Here is a 13,081-nt window from a genome sequence, read left to right on the forward strand (position 1 = left end):
TTGCTAGCCTTCATTTACAAATGAAGGACCTTGTAGTGAGGTCCTTTTTCTAGCAGACAAAAACTAACAGAAATTATTACTCTTTAAATTATTTACACTGTGACTTTGTGTCTTTAAAGAAGGAGCACTTTTAAATTCATGATAACCATACTCCTGGGAATATGGTGATCTGCTTATTAATTGTAAACCAATTTTAAAAAGGACAGTTATAAGCACTTCTGTTTCTGGTACAAAATCCACTTCACAACATGACATTTGTTTTCAGTGTATCACAGTTACCCAATACACATTATTTAATAACAACAAAAAAATAATTTGCTTGCAAAGCACAAAAATAGAAGTATGAAAATTCAACAGCACCCATACTGGCTAACTGAGAATATTTGTTTTATTTCCAGTAAATTCCTCATTCGAAGACATCAACCAAATTAGAAATTAGCCATTCACTTACTGCCTTCTTCACCTCGCCCTTCACTAATTCAGCTCCATCAAGCTCACTTTACTATCCAACTAACAGTGACACTGCAACTTTATTTCAGGAGGCTAGAAATAAAGATAAAAATTTTAAACCTTTATGTTCATCTTTTCCTGTTTAGTTTCCTTGGTCCCTCGTCTGCGTCATGGCCTTGGTTAACCCTCCTTCTAGTGCCACCTGCTGCAGTCGTATTGGCATTACAGGTTTCTCTTTACAGCATCTAGTCGTATCGTGCAGCTGGAGAATGTGTCTTTTTAATGCAACCGAATTCTTTCATGATCACGGAAAATCTTCCCAGTACTGTTCCTAACCCTGCAGAAAAACACTGCTGTAATTGTCTGCAGAGACTGCAGAGAGCAGAAATGCTCAAAGACAAATATAAATCAAAAATAAATGAACAGCACCACATAATGCCAGGTACACTAATAGTGATATTTTCAATGTTTTTAAGCCATTTTTAAAGAAAAAAATAATTCTCTTATCCACCTTATATTGCTAAATGTATTTTTTAAATCATAGATCTCTATATAGTAGGTATGACATAGAGTAAAAATTGATTTTCAGAAATAAGGGTAGCATAACTACTAGTTTTAGCAATGTTGTTTTTTTGGTTTTTGTTTTGGTTTGTTATTTTCCACTAGGGTCAGGATAGCACAGTTTGTCTTATTGCAAAGCTACAAATTTCCTTTTAGGCTGTATTTGTTAAAAGGGGAGGGAATGGAAACCATCTGTGTATGGCTCATTTTACCACTTACTGCAACTACATTTATTGCACCTACACTAATGACTTCATTAAGGATTTAAAACCTTTTTTTTTTTTTTTCTCAGATGGGATGCAGAACACAAGCCAGAGCAGACATGGATCCATGCACCTACAGAAGAATTCGTGCCTTTAGCACTGTTGTGAATCTGTGTTTGAAGGTTGTGGCTGCACAGATAGTTCTTTTGCTGCTACTGTCTGACCATTCAGGCTTTTCACCTGAAAGGGTGCCATGAAAATCCTGGGGGCAACTTTTTTTCAGGGTTTGTGAAAATGCTTCTTCTTAGCCCCTTTCATTTCACAGTCAAGAATTTTATTATTTCCATCATAAACACTCTGTGTATGGTGCCTCCCAACACAGGAAATAAATACAGGGTACTGGAAAACGAACTTATACACACAATCATAGAATCTTATGGTTCAAGAAGACCTCTAAGATGATCATGTCCAACCATTACCTCAGTACTGACATCTATGCTATTAAATCTTGTTCACAAGTGCCGCATCCACATGCCCCTAAATTCCTTCAGGTAGGGTCACTCCATCATTTCCTATGAAGTCTGTTACGCTGACTACTCTTTCAGTCAATAAATTATTCTTAATACCCAATCTAAATGCCCCTGACACAATTTTAAGGCCATTTCCTTCTTTGCTGTCACTGGTTGCCTGGGACAGAGGCTGACCCCTACCTGGCTGCCCCCTCCTTTCAGGCAGTTGTAGAAGGTGGTAAGGTCTCCCGTGAGCCTCCACATCTCCAGGCTCAACAAACCCAGTTCCCTCAGCCGCTTTACACAGGATGCTCCAGACCCTTCACCAGCTCCACTGCTCTTCTCTGAACATGCTCCAGTACCTCAATGTCTTGTTGAACTGAGGAGTCCAGAACTGAGCCCAGAATTCGAGGTGTGTCCTCACCAGTGCTGAGTACAGGGGCACAGGCTGCCCTGGCCCTGCTGGTCACGCTGTTGCTGCCACAGACCAGGATGCCATTGGCCTTCTTGGCCACCTGGGCACAGCTGGCTCCTGTTCAGTCTCTGCTGAGCAGCACTCCCAGGCCTTTTTCTGCCAGGCAGTTTTCCAGCTACTCTGCCTTCAGCCAGTAGCACTGCCTGCGTTTGTTGTGGTCCCAGTGCAAGACACATCACTTCACCTTGTTGAACCTCATGCTGTTGTCTTTATTCCATTGATTCAGCCCGCCTAAGTCCTCTGCAGGACATTCCCACGCTCTGGCAAATCAAGACTCCTGTTCAGCTTGCTATCGCCTGTAAACTTACAAAGGATGCATTCTTTTCCCCTGTCCAGGTCATTGATGAAGGCATTAAACAAAACTGGCCTCAAATATTTTTCTAAGTATTTAATAGTGACAGTAAGAAGAGTTTTAATAGCAACAGTAATAATAATAACAACAACAATAATAATAAAAAAACAACAACAGTGTTTAGGAAGTATGTTTAACATCTCACATGTGGCATGGGTATTTTTTAAAAGGATGTTATTCACAGTAATTTGTAGAAATAAATGTGTGAATAATAAAAGGAAGCAAGAAAACAGTATTGAAGGACTTGATGCTAAGGTACTTTGTTGAATTTTTTTTCCTAATTAGACCGTGTCTTGAAGGACAGACTACTTTAAGGCATGGAGATTAGAAAGGCACAGTGAAGGCATAAAATAGAATATGGATTTATCAAAGGCAAATCATAGTATACAAAGCTCATAGTTTTCTTTGATATCTGATTCCTTCCTAAAGGAAGAATATAAATTTTTGACACTGGATGCATATGAGTATGATACTGTTATGACGTTTCTTTGATAATGTAAAAAAGATGGAGGATAGGAAAGCATGTGAGCAATGAATCAGAAGGAAAGGCAGGAAAGAAAGGTGGAAAAAAGTGTCATTTATGTATAAGCCTTGTTTAATGTACTCATTCATGGCTACAGTGAAAAAAGCAGGAACAGGCTTGTGGGGCTTATGATTTGGGAGATTTTTAGGAAAATGCACTCAGTGTAGGAAAGGTCACACAGATGACCTTCCCAAAGAAAAGTTAGAGGACATGCAGTAGTAAAATATGCAAGAATGTGCGTTATCCGAGGCTGATATTGATCACACCAGCTGTAAGTTAGTTCTTTAGTTGGAAGCAGAAGATCCTAGATGAATCAGCCAACTCTGAGATGAATATAAGCTTAGCTTGAGCCACAAAAAAAAAAAAAAAAAAAAAAAAAGAGAGATCAATTGTAACCTGCAAAAGGAAGGTTTCTGAGCTGGGAATGGAGTGAGAGCCAAGCAGTCTGAGCTGAAAGACCAAGGGATACAGAGACTCCCTGTCCTATGCTGTGTACCAGTGTTTCAAAACACGAATTTGAAAACCTTCAAGAGTGGTGAAGAGCCAAGAACCCAAGATCCATGCCTTGGATTGGGACGCAAACCCCCAGATGGTCTGCAAATGTTTTCAAATATTGGTATAATATTTGCTTCTTTTGCCAAAAGAGTCAAGTAAATCTTGAAGAAGACTCTGGGCTGTGACTTCTATTTTACATATTTTCCTTCAACAGAAATAGAGAATTAAGATTTTCTTTAGTGCTTTATGAAGACTAACTTATGTCATTGCTCAGCGAGTGTTTGGCTTGGTATAATTCTCATTCTCAAGTAGCATACCCTGGGCATCACATAGGGAGCTTAATTGTCTGGCTGAAATCTGAGATTTCAGGCACCTCAAAGTCAGGTGAAGCTGCTTACTGTGAAGTTGTCTGCTATCATCATTCCCAAGGATACAGCTACAAACGCAGGTATAAATAAGACTACAAAGCATCCGGCCTGGAGCTCCAATATGTCTGTCTACCTGATGTATGAAAAGTGAAGCTCAGCTCTGTATTTCTCTGTTTGAGATATTTCCTGTATTTCTTTCTATATCAAACCTAGATTTCATTGCCAGGAAAGCAAGAGTCATGAAACTATGATTCCATAATGAGCCTGGGTTTATTTCCCTATGCAAATTACAAATCTCCTTGAAGTAAGAATGTGCTCTCCTTGAAGAAGGAGTATTAGGAAGGTAAACACAAAGAAATTGTTTATGTGACTTTCTTTTTTTTGACTGCTTAAAAATCAGCTCTACAAGGCTTTAGTTATATGTAATTATTTCATGTTCAAAATCTATCAATTCTCTGGAAAGCAGTCAAGTGTTCAGTTGTTGTGCAACAGAAGATTTAACTTATGCAAGCCTTATTTCCACCATGTTAGGAGAAAAAGGCATATAATATGTCTTTTCTATCTTAATTTGTGTGAAATTGTTCATTTGACAGCAGAATTAGGATACTAATCTGGTGCTTTGTTGAAGCAATGTGTAACAGAGAGATAATACAAAAGAAGAAAGGTAGTAAACAGGTTTCTGCAAGTTGAAGAAGATCAAAAATATGGGACTCAGCTCTTTCAAAAGTGTGACTATCTCTGAATTCAGTGAGTAGGTATCACCTGCATTGTCAGCACTGAGAGTAAGCTGCAAATAGCCAATGTTTCATTGATCTGGGCTGTATTTTACAAACCAGGGTCAGACTCTACATACTGTAGGTTAACAGTTGTTGACATTGTTCAATGCATTGAAACATACACACAATTCTCTGAAGGGAAATTATTTAATTTTATTTTTTTTTCTCCCTGTTTTAGATATTATTTTGCAGACATCAGAAAAGGGAAAATCAAAATATGTTCTTTTTTGTTCTTTTTTATATGTCTATGGGGATTATATGCTAACTATCTGGCCTGAATATTTTGCATATATGTGTGTGTGTGTGTGTGTCTATATATATATATAAAAACATCACATGATCCAATGAGAAACTCTTAATACCAGTGCCTAGCTGGTAAATATGATCATTATCTCTTCAAGGTGTAAGATTGCTTTGGAGGTGTGTTTCAGGTAAGTAGTCTTTCTTTATTTCATTATGAAACAGACACTGAGAGGGAGAGACATTTGGGATATGAGCAGTGACAGAAAGATTAGCAACCACATGAGTAGTTCTCCCCATCCGTATCAGCGAGCAATCAAGCTCTTGCAAATGCAGTTTCATTCTGAATGTAAAATGAGCAATTGTCTTCTCTGATGCTCTTTATTTAAAACCAAAAAGAAAAAACCTTATTCTTGTGCTTTCTTATAGACTTGACTGGACAAATTCACTCACCTGTTTGCACTGCCTTTTTTGCTGAATAATGCTTTAAGGGCCCAGACCAGCTCTTGTCTGGGAATGAGAAATCCTTGGGAATTATGTTTTTTTGTGTTTAATCTCAGGGGAAATCTCATACGGCTTTGAGATACAACATCTGAAAGTCCTGGGATGACAAACAACATGTAAATGAATCAGACAGAGGCACTTCTGATTATCCCAGATTTTACTCCATCCTTACTGCCAGCAAAACTTTTCACCCAAGACTGGGGAAAAAACCCAACAAAAACACAAGAAAAGCAAGTAACCAGTAGTTTTAATACACTGTGTCATGTAGTATTGTCCTATTGCTCTTGTGCTCAATACTCACCCTATGCACACTCATTCTGAAGGCAGCACCTGTCTTTATATATTAATTGCTCTTGCCACGCTGCCACTGCAGTTTGCTTGAAACAATGCTAACTTCTGAGTCCAGACTGGTGTGGTTTGAAGCGAGAACTAATACTCAACCTGGAAGCAGCAGAGCATCCACTATACCTTATACATTGCAAAGCAGAGGAATGCCTTGAAAAGGGTGCTGCAGAGGCTAAGCATCTGTATCTTTGCATTAGGAATCAAGATTCCCTTCAGATCCTCACACTTGATGCAATTACAGGGAAGCTTATGTTCTTTAGGCCTTCCATTCTTCCATTTATCCCTCCTGAAGCGGTAGCTAATGCCCTGGGTTTTCCACAAACCAAGGTTTAATATTGATCTTTCTCTGCACTTTTCCCATAGAAGGGAACAATTTGTCTGTAATATAACCTTGATTGAGCTTTGTGTGCCCCTATTGATATCAGCAATACTGCTAGTGCAGTTAAAAACTAAACAGAGTTAGGAAATATGCAGATTTTACAGAATTATAGAAGAAAGTAAGCAAGCAACAGACAGACTGACAAGCATAAACATTAATTATGTCATGCTGGAGAGAAATGCAAGGGTACTTGCAAAATTGGTTAGAGTCAGCCAAAACAATCAGGTACAGTTTTGTTTCTATTTATCACAATCTCAGAAGCACACATTGGCAAAGACTGGACATGTATTTCTGAGATTAAAAATTCTGAGAAACACAGGAAAAAAAGAGAAGACTTTTAGGTTTACTTCTGTTTAATTTGACATCACTAGAGCTTCTACAGAACATATCCATTGCTGTCTTCCCCAGAAACTCTCCAACTTTAATGAAAATTAAAAGAAAGAGATTCTATACTCTCTTTAATCCCCAGTCCTGCTTTCTTATATACAGTAAGAGCAACACAGTGAAAGTCATCTATACTGCCAATACAAACTTTTCTTCACCTCAAAACTTCTTTCCTTTCTTCTGAAATCTCTTTAAAAACTTTAAATGCATATCCAGTGTAATACAAGTCCCTATGTTGAAAATCTGACAGAGATTATAAAAGGATAGGACTTTTTACTTTTATAAAGTCCATGTTTAAAAAAGTAACATTGTTGTATACTGACAAATCTGCTCATTCATTTGTATGTTGTACATGATCAGACATTAATCTCATATATGTCATGTTCAATATGTTTTATAGTTGTTCTCTTCTTTTGCTATTTCATGCTTTAATAATAGGGAAGAAACAAATTATGTATTCAACTGGCTTCACTGTCTTTTAAAATGCAACATCATCATGCACATACTGAATGCAAATGATAATAAGCTATTTATTTCTTATATAACCTATATGGGAAACAGGGATAGTTGAAACCTGGGACTTTATATTGAGGACAGAGTAATGAGATTTAACTGATTTATAACTTCATCTGAATAACGCTTACTCTTTGCACTTAATATGTTGATAGAAAAGAGTTAGTTGATGACTTATGACACCTTTATATGGATCTGGTTTCAAAATTTACAACAAAATCATATATTTCAAGAATGTGTTCATTTTTACCTCATTTGGTTTACTTGCTAGAACTTTAGAATACTTGCAAACAACAAAAACAATACAAAACTATCTCTCTTATGTCTGTGCACATGACTATATTTTCCGTGTTCCAGTCTCAGTCACAAAGCTATTAATAGGAGTTTTACTAAAGTAGAAAACAGACTCAAAGTGGAGTAATAATAAAAAGAATAACCTTTTATACCTAGATTAACATCTTCAGGACAGGTGCCTGTGATTTTATTTCTGTTACCACTTATGGCATTTAATTATTATTGGTCTAGGATATCAAGGAGTTGATATATTCTTGGTGTTTTGACTACTTTAAAATAACTAAGTTCATCTTGGCATTGCTTTATATGTGATTTTTCAGCTTTTGGAATTTAGTTAACTTGAAAATTTCAGTCATCTTTGATAACAGAAGAAGCATAAGCCAATAAATTTGGTGCTAATCTAATTCAGGTTATGGAGTATTCTTTGTTAGCACAGCTTTTCTGAATAAGTCTGAGCCATTTTAGGCAAGATCAAAAGAAAGGCAGCACAGACTCATGAGGTAGGTGTTCCATCCCAAATTACACAGCCACCTACTACTCTTGATATCACCTTTAATCACCATAGTACATCTGTCTTCCTGGGCAGAGCAGCAAACCATTTTTCTCAAACGTGGCTGACCTCCATAATTACAGCATTCTCCCTGCTGCATCTTTCACAGGGCAGTTATAGCCACTGTCTGGTGAATATATAAGGAATTTAATTATTTAATGCACTACTGGTAAAAACACCCAGGCATTCTAACTTTTCTCTCTCACAATGGCCTATATATTGCCCCAAGAGTGGCAAACACCACGCAGCCTCAACAGAAATTAAAGCCATGTCTCTCAGCTTCTTAAAGGATAGATTTTCAATGGTGGAAGGCAGTCTTTCTCATTTTTTGAAGCTATTCTATTGTCAGAAAAGTAGTTTAAGATTCCCTGGCCCATAAAAAATGAGAAAAAAATCAAGCAAACATGCATCTGAACTCCCCACAAGCATCATGGATTTGGTCTGTCTTCTGGGAAGTGCTGCTGTATGCAGAATGCAGAAACAATCCCCAGGGAAAGGCTCCAGGTTTGTTAATTAGCTTTCATATTATGTCAGCTGTGGAATTGGGCCTTATGCCTTTCCTAGTTCCCTCCCCTTTTAAAATATATAGATAACTGGTATTTTCTCATGGCTGCAATGTATATAAAAAGAAAATACTGTTAATTATGAAGTGCATGGATAATGCAATAGTGAAACTATTTAAATATCAGATAAAATTAAATTTAGTATTGCATAATTCAGAAAAAAAAGCTTATTTTTGTGGTAAAATAGATTTGTATTGTTTTGGTCTTTGTTTTATGGTTGTTGTATTTTAGGTATTGTTATAAAAAATTAGAGAACCTGATAAGAAGATTAACTAATCAGATTCATTAATATGTAGAAGAAGGTGCCTCATATTTATGGGACACAGTACTTGTGATAAAAATTTGTGTCTCATAAAGCAACCTCTTTGCAAACTTACACCTTAGGTAGCCACAAACTATATTTTATGTTCAGTTTTCTTAATCTGTTCACTTTTCGCTTCCCTCATTTACAGGTTCCTTCTATGGGTTTATTACAACAGACAGTAAGAGAAGTTGCTATTTTTTCTTTATTTTGTGGTTCTCTCCTGTGTTTCAGAATTATCTTCAAGGGAATTAAGCTCAGTAAATAGTGTAGTAATACATGCAATAGTACTATCACATGGAAGAGCAACAGAGGAGTTGAAAAAAATGCAAAATCTAAAAAGCAAACAACAAAAAAACAAGCAACCTACAAACCAACCAAAAAACCCCCAACAAAATGAAAAACCTACCAAAAAGAAAACAAAGTTCTGTAAAGGAGACTGCAAAAGCCTGCAAAATGTAAATTTCTTCTAATTTATTTAAAAAATAAATTAATTCATTAACCATATATATGATCTCATTCTGTTTTTCCAATGGAGTTTTTAGACCAGAATATTTATAAAAGCATATATTTTGAGGACACCATAGCAAGGCCTATTTGGTTCTACATATAAAAATGCACATAATTAATCGACTTCCAGTAGACTTGCTCCCGACTTAGATTATATGACTGAAGGACATTATAACATTTTCATGGTGGTTTTTGTTGAGCCCTCAACTAGGTTATTAGTGCAACAAGTTTATAGTAGTTAGAGCCAACAAATTATATTTCTGTTTTAAGAGTCAAACAATTGAATCTGCTAAAACAGCATTAAAATCAGAAGCTAAGTACAGAAAACCTTATAGATTTTAGTTAAAGTAGTTATTAGAACAATTGTACCTTAAGAAGTAAAGGAAGGAATTAGCAAGTAGTATTCATGGCCTCTCATTTTAATTTAAGTCTCTAGAATCTTTCCAAGTATAATAAACACAACAGCTTTGAACCATCTTGTGTAGGTGAACTTTCAGGGCTGGTAGGTCAGATTCACAGGTGGCTCCAATTCTTCAAGGAAAGGCTGGCTGATGACACAGAACAATAATGTTTGTAAAATGTTGTTCTTACTTTCTACTGTAGAAGCAAAGTTCAAGCTTCTCAGGGAAAGAAGGCTGGCAATTAATTGAGATGGAAAAGGAATCTAGATAGAATTCAGCTGATTTATAGAATACCAGAATACCCAGTTGGGAAGGGAGCTTGAGGACCATCTGCTTCAGCCTTTCCTGGAAAAAGCATGATGTAGACTACATGGTCCAACACCAGCGTAATATAGACTACATGGTCCAGCTGAATCTCAAAAGTGTCCAATATTGGAATATTGGAATATGGGAATAATTCACTGCTCTCATTTTAAAGTTTTCTCTTCTTTGTAATCAGAATCTCTTCAGGTTTAACTTGTACCTTGGATTGTATTTTCCCAGGTGCAAGACCCCATAATTGTCCTTGTTGAACTTCAAAAGATTCTTGTTAGCCCACTCTTTCAGCCTATCCAGATGTCCCTGCAGGTGCTGAAATATTCACTAACTTTGTTTTTTCCATGTGATTTCTTGTAAAAAAAGGATTCTCTATCTTCTTTGTAACCACCCTTTTAAATACTGGAACATGGTGATAAGGTTTCCCCTGAATCTTCTTTTCTCAAGGCTGAACAAATCCAGTCCTCTCAGTCTTTCCTCACATGGCAGATTTCCCAGTCTTTTAGTCAGCTTTGTAACCTTTGCCTGGAATCTCTCCAGCCTGTTCATATCTCTTTTGTATAGCAGAGATCAAAATTGAAAACAATATTTCAGGTATGGCCTGACAAGCACTGAGTGGAGTGTGGCAATAACTTCTTTATCTCTGCTGCTGATGCAGACCAGCATCCCACTGGCTTTCTTTGCCCCAGCAGCCCACCCTTCACTCATATTGAACTTGTTGTTGGCCAGGTCACCCAGGACCCTTTCTACAGAGCTGCTGCCCCACTGGATAGATCCCAGCCTGTGCTGCGCTTCTGTATTGTATTTTCCCAGGTTTAATTAACAAGACCGTATACTTGTCCTTGTTGAACTTCATAAGGTTCTTGCTAGCCCACTCTTGCAGCCTATCCAGGTGTCCCTGAAGGTGCTGAAATTTTTACTTACTCACTCGATTTTATAGCAGCCTCAAAATTTCATCCCCACACTTGATCCCATGATCCAGATCTCCTATTAAGATATTAAAATCTTTGGCCTCTGTTTTGATCCTTGGAAGATTCCCTCAGGACAGGTTGCCAGTGTGAAAAAGAGCTGCTTACCTTTGTTGAGTGATTACTGAGCAACAAGATTAGCATCATTTTAAAAAAATTGTGCCCTCTGTCACATGGTCTGCTTTACTTATTTACTAGCATTTTTTGTATATTCAATCTGTATAGAAAGCACAATTATTAGTATATTGGAATAAAACATGCAAGCATTATGTGGGACATGAATAAAAAAAGGAAAATGAAAAAAAATGAAATGTCACAAATTAAATATGATCCAAGTTGATATTTGTATCATGATGTCTGAAGTAACCATTGTTTCTAGAAACAACCATTGCCAGAATGTAAGAAGAATCATGTTACAAACATGCACAACATAAATGTCTGACAGGACTATATGGCACCTTATCCCTCTCTTTCTTGAATTTAAATCTGTTAGGATAACTCCTCTAATTTGAGAATTGTCAAATTTGTAAGCAAGGGTTTTGAATCATCTGTTTTATAAAACATTTCCTTTCAATTTCCTTTCATCTTCAGTTTCTGTTATCCGGTGACATCCACAGCCAAAGAAACTTCTCTTGTTCTAGCTGATTCTCTGTATCAAGTTTGAGTCTCTAGAGGCTTTAAGAAATTTTAATTTTCCAAAAGCTGTAAGAGACCTGATGTATGAGATTACTCTGTGCAATGAGTTCAGAGCTAGCAATGTCTGAGATTAGTATATGCAAAACCTGTTCTCCAACACAGGCTGGATATACTGAGAAATGGGGAAGGGATAAATGTCCATAATAAATTGCAGAAGGTTAAAGACCGAGCTAGAACGAGGTATATGAGAAAGGCATCTGGAACAAGCAGAAGCTGAAGCAGATTTTGAAAAAGTCATCCAAAGGAAACTGAAAACTTTGTACCTAGTAGGAAAACTCAAAGCTTGGAAGCAAGTTTTTCATATGTCAGTGCTCCTCCGTGGAAGCTCATGAAACTCATAGGTGAAAATTTCTCCTTTTTTTGGCAGTACCAGTGTTAATAGTTGCTGCGCTCATTTGTATAGCACAGGCTATAGTGGATTTCAAGAGAGCCCCAACTCTGGAGATTTCATCAGGATTTTTGTGATTATGGTTCAGTACTAGAAATGTTATCCTAACTGCTGCTAGATGTATGCATGAATATAATATTGGGAAGATGAGAATGTCCCGATTCACTAAAAAAAACCATTTCAAAATAGTTTAATTTCTTATTCCAGAGCAGTTATTTTGCTCTTGGAGCAAAAAAACAATTTTACAATAGTATCACAATGTAAAAGGTGTGATTATCCCTTCCACAGAAGAGTGACATTATTGTGGCAGTAATCCTTAGGTGACAAAATACATTGTTTCCCCAGTTTAACACTTTCAGAATGCCTAATATTCCAATAAATTAAACAAACTAACAGTATTACTCAAGAATTCTAGCTACACTTCCTTAGTCTTCAAAACAAAACAACAAAAAAGACCTTATTTGTTTTTTAAGAACCTGTTTTCTCTATGACATCTTTTTTATTGTCTGACTGACTTTGTTTAATCTACAGCAACTATCCAAATGACATTATCCTTTAGTACTAATTGAGGTACAGGAAAAAAAAGTAACTAAAACAGCTTTGGGGTAATGAAAAGTTGTGGAGCAAAAGTGTAACCAAGCATTCAGAAGCCTCATTTCCAGAGATAAGGAAATGTTTACACAGCCTCTTATATTTCTGAATCATCCTGTCATCATAAAGTCAAATGTGCATAGCCCTCTTTAGAAAAATATTCACAGCAAATTATGCCCAGAAAATAACACAGTGAATTCATATAAGCATATCCTATGGAGAAATTGTGAGCATAAATTTATAAAGCAGTGGTCACTCACTGCTGGAAGTGATCATTTAAATGCTGCAAGATAAAGATCCTTGTGTAAGAGCCATCCACCACGGGCAGTGCCTGGTCTGTTCTGTGCGGTGTTTATGCCCTCTACTCCAGCTTGGGTGTGGACTTTTCCAGTTTCGGAATACAACCAATTCAGAAAACAGGTGCTGT

Source organism: Fringilla coelebs (assembly GCF_963513975.1).
Source record: "Fringilla coelebs genome assembly, chromosome: Z".
NCBI lineage: Eukaryota > Metazoa > Chordata > Aves > Passeriformes > Fringillidae > Fringilla > Fringilla coelebs.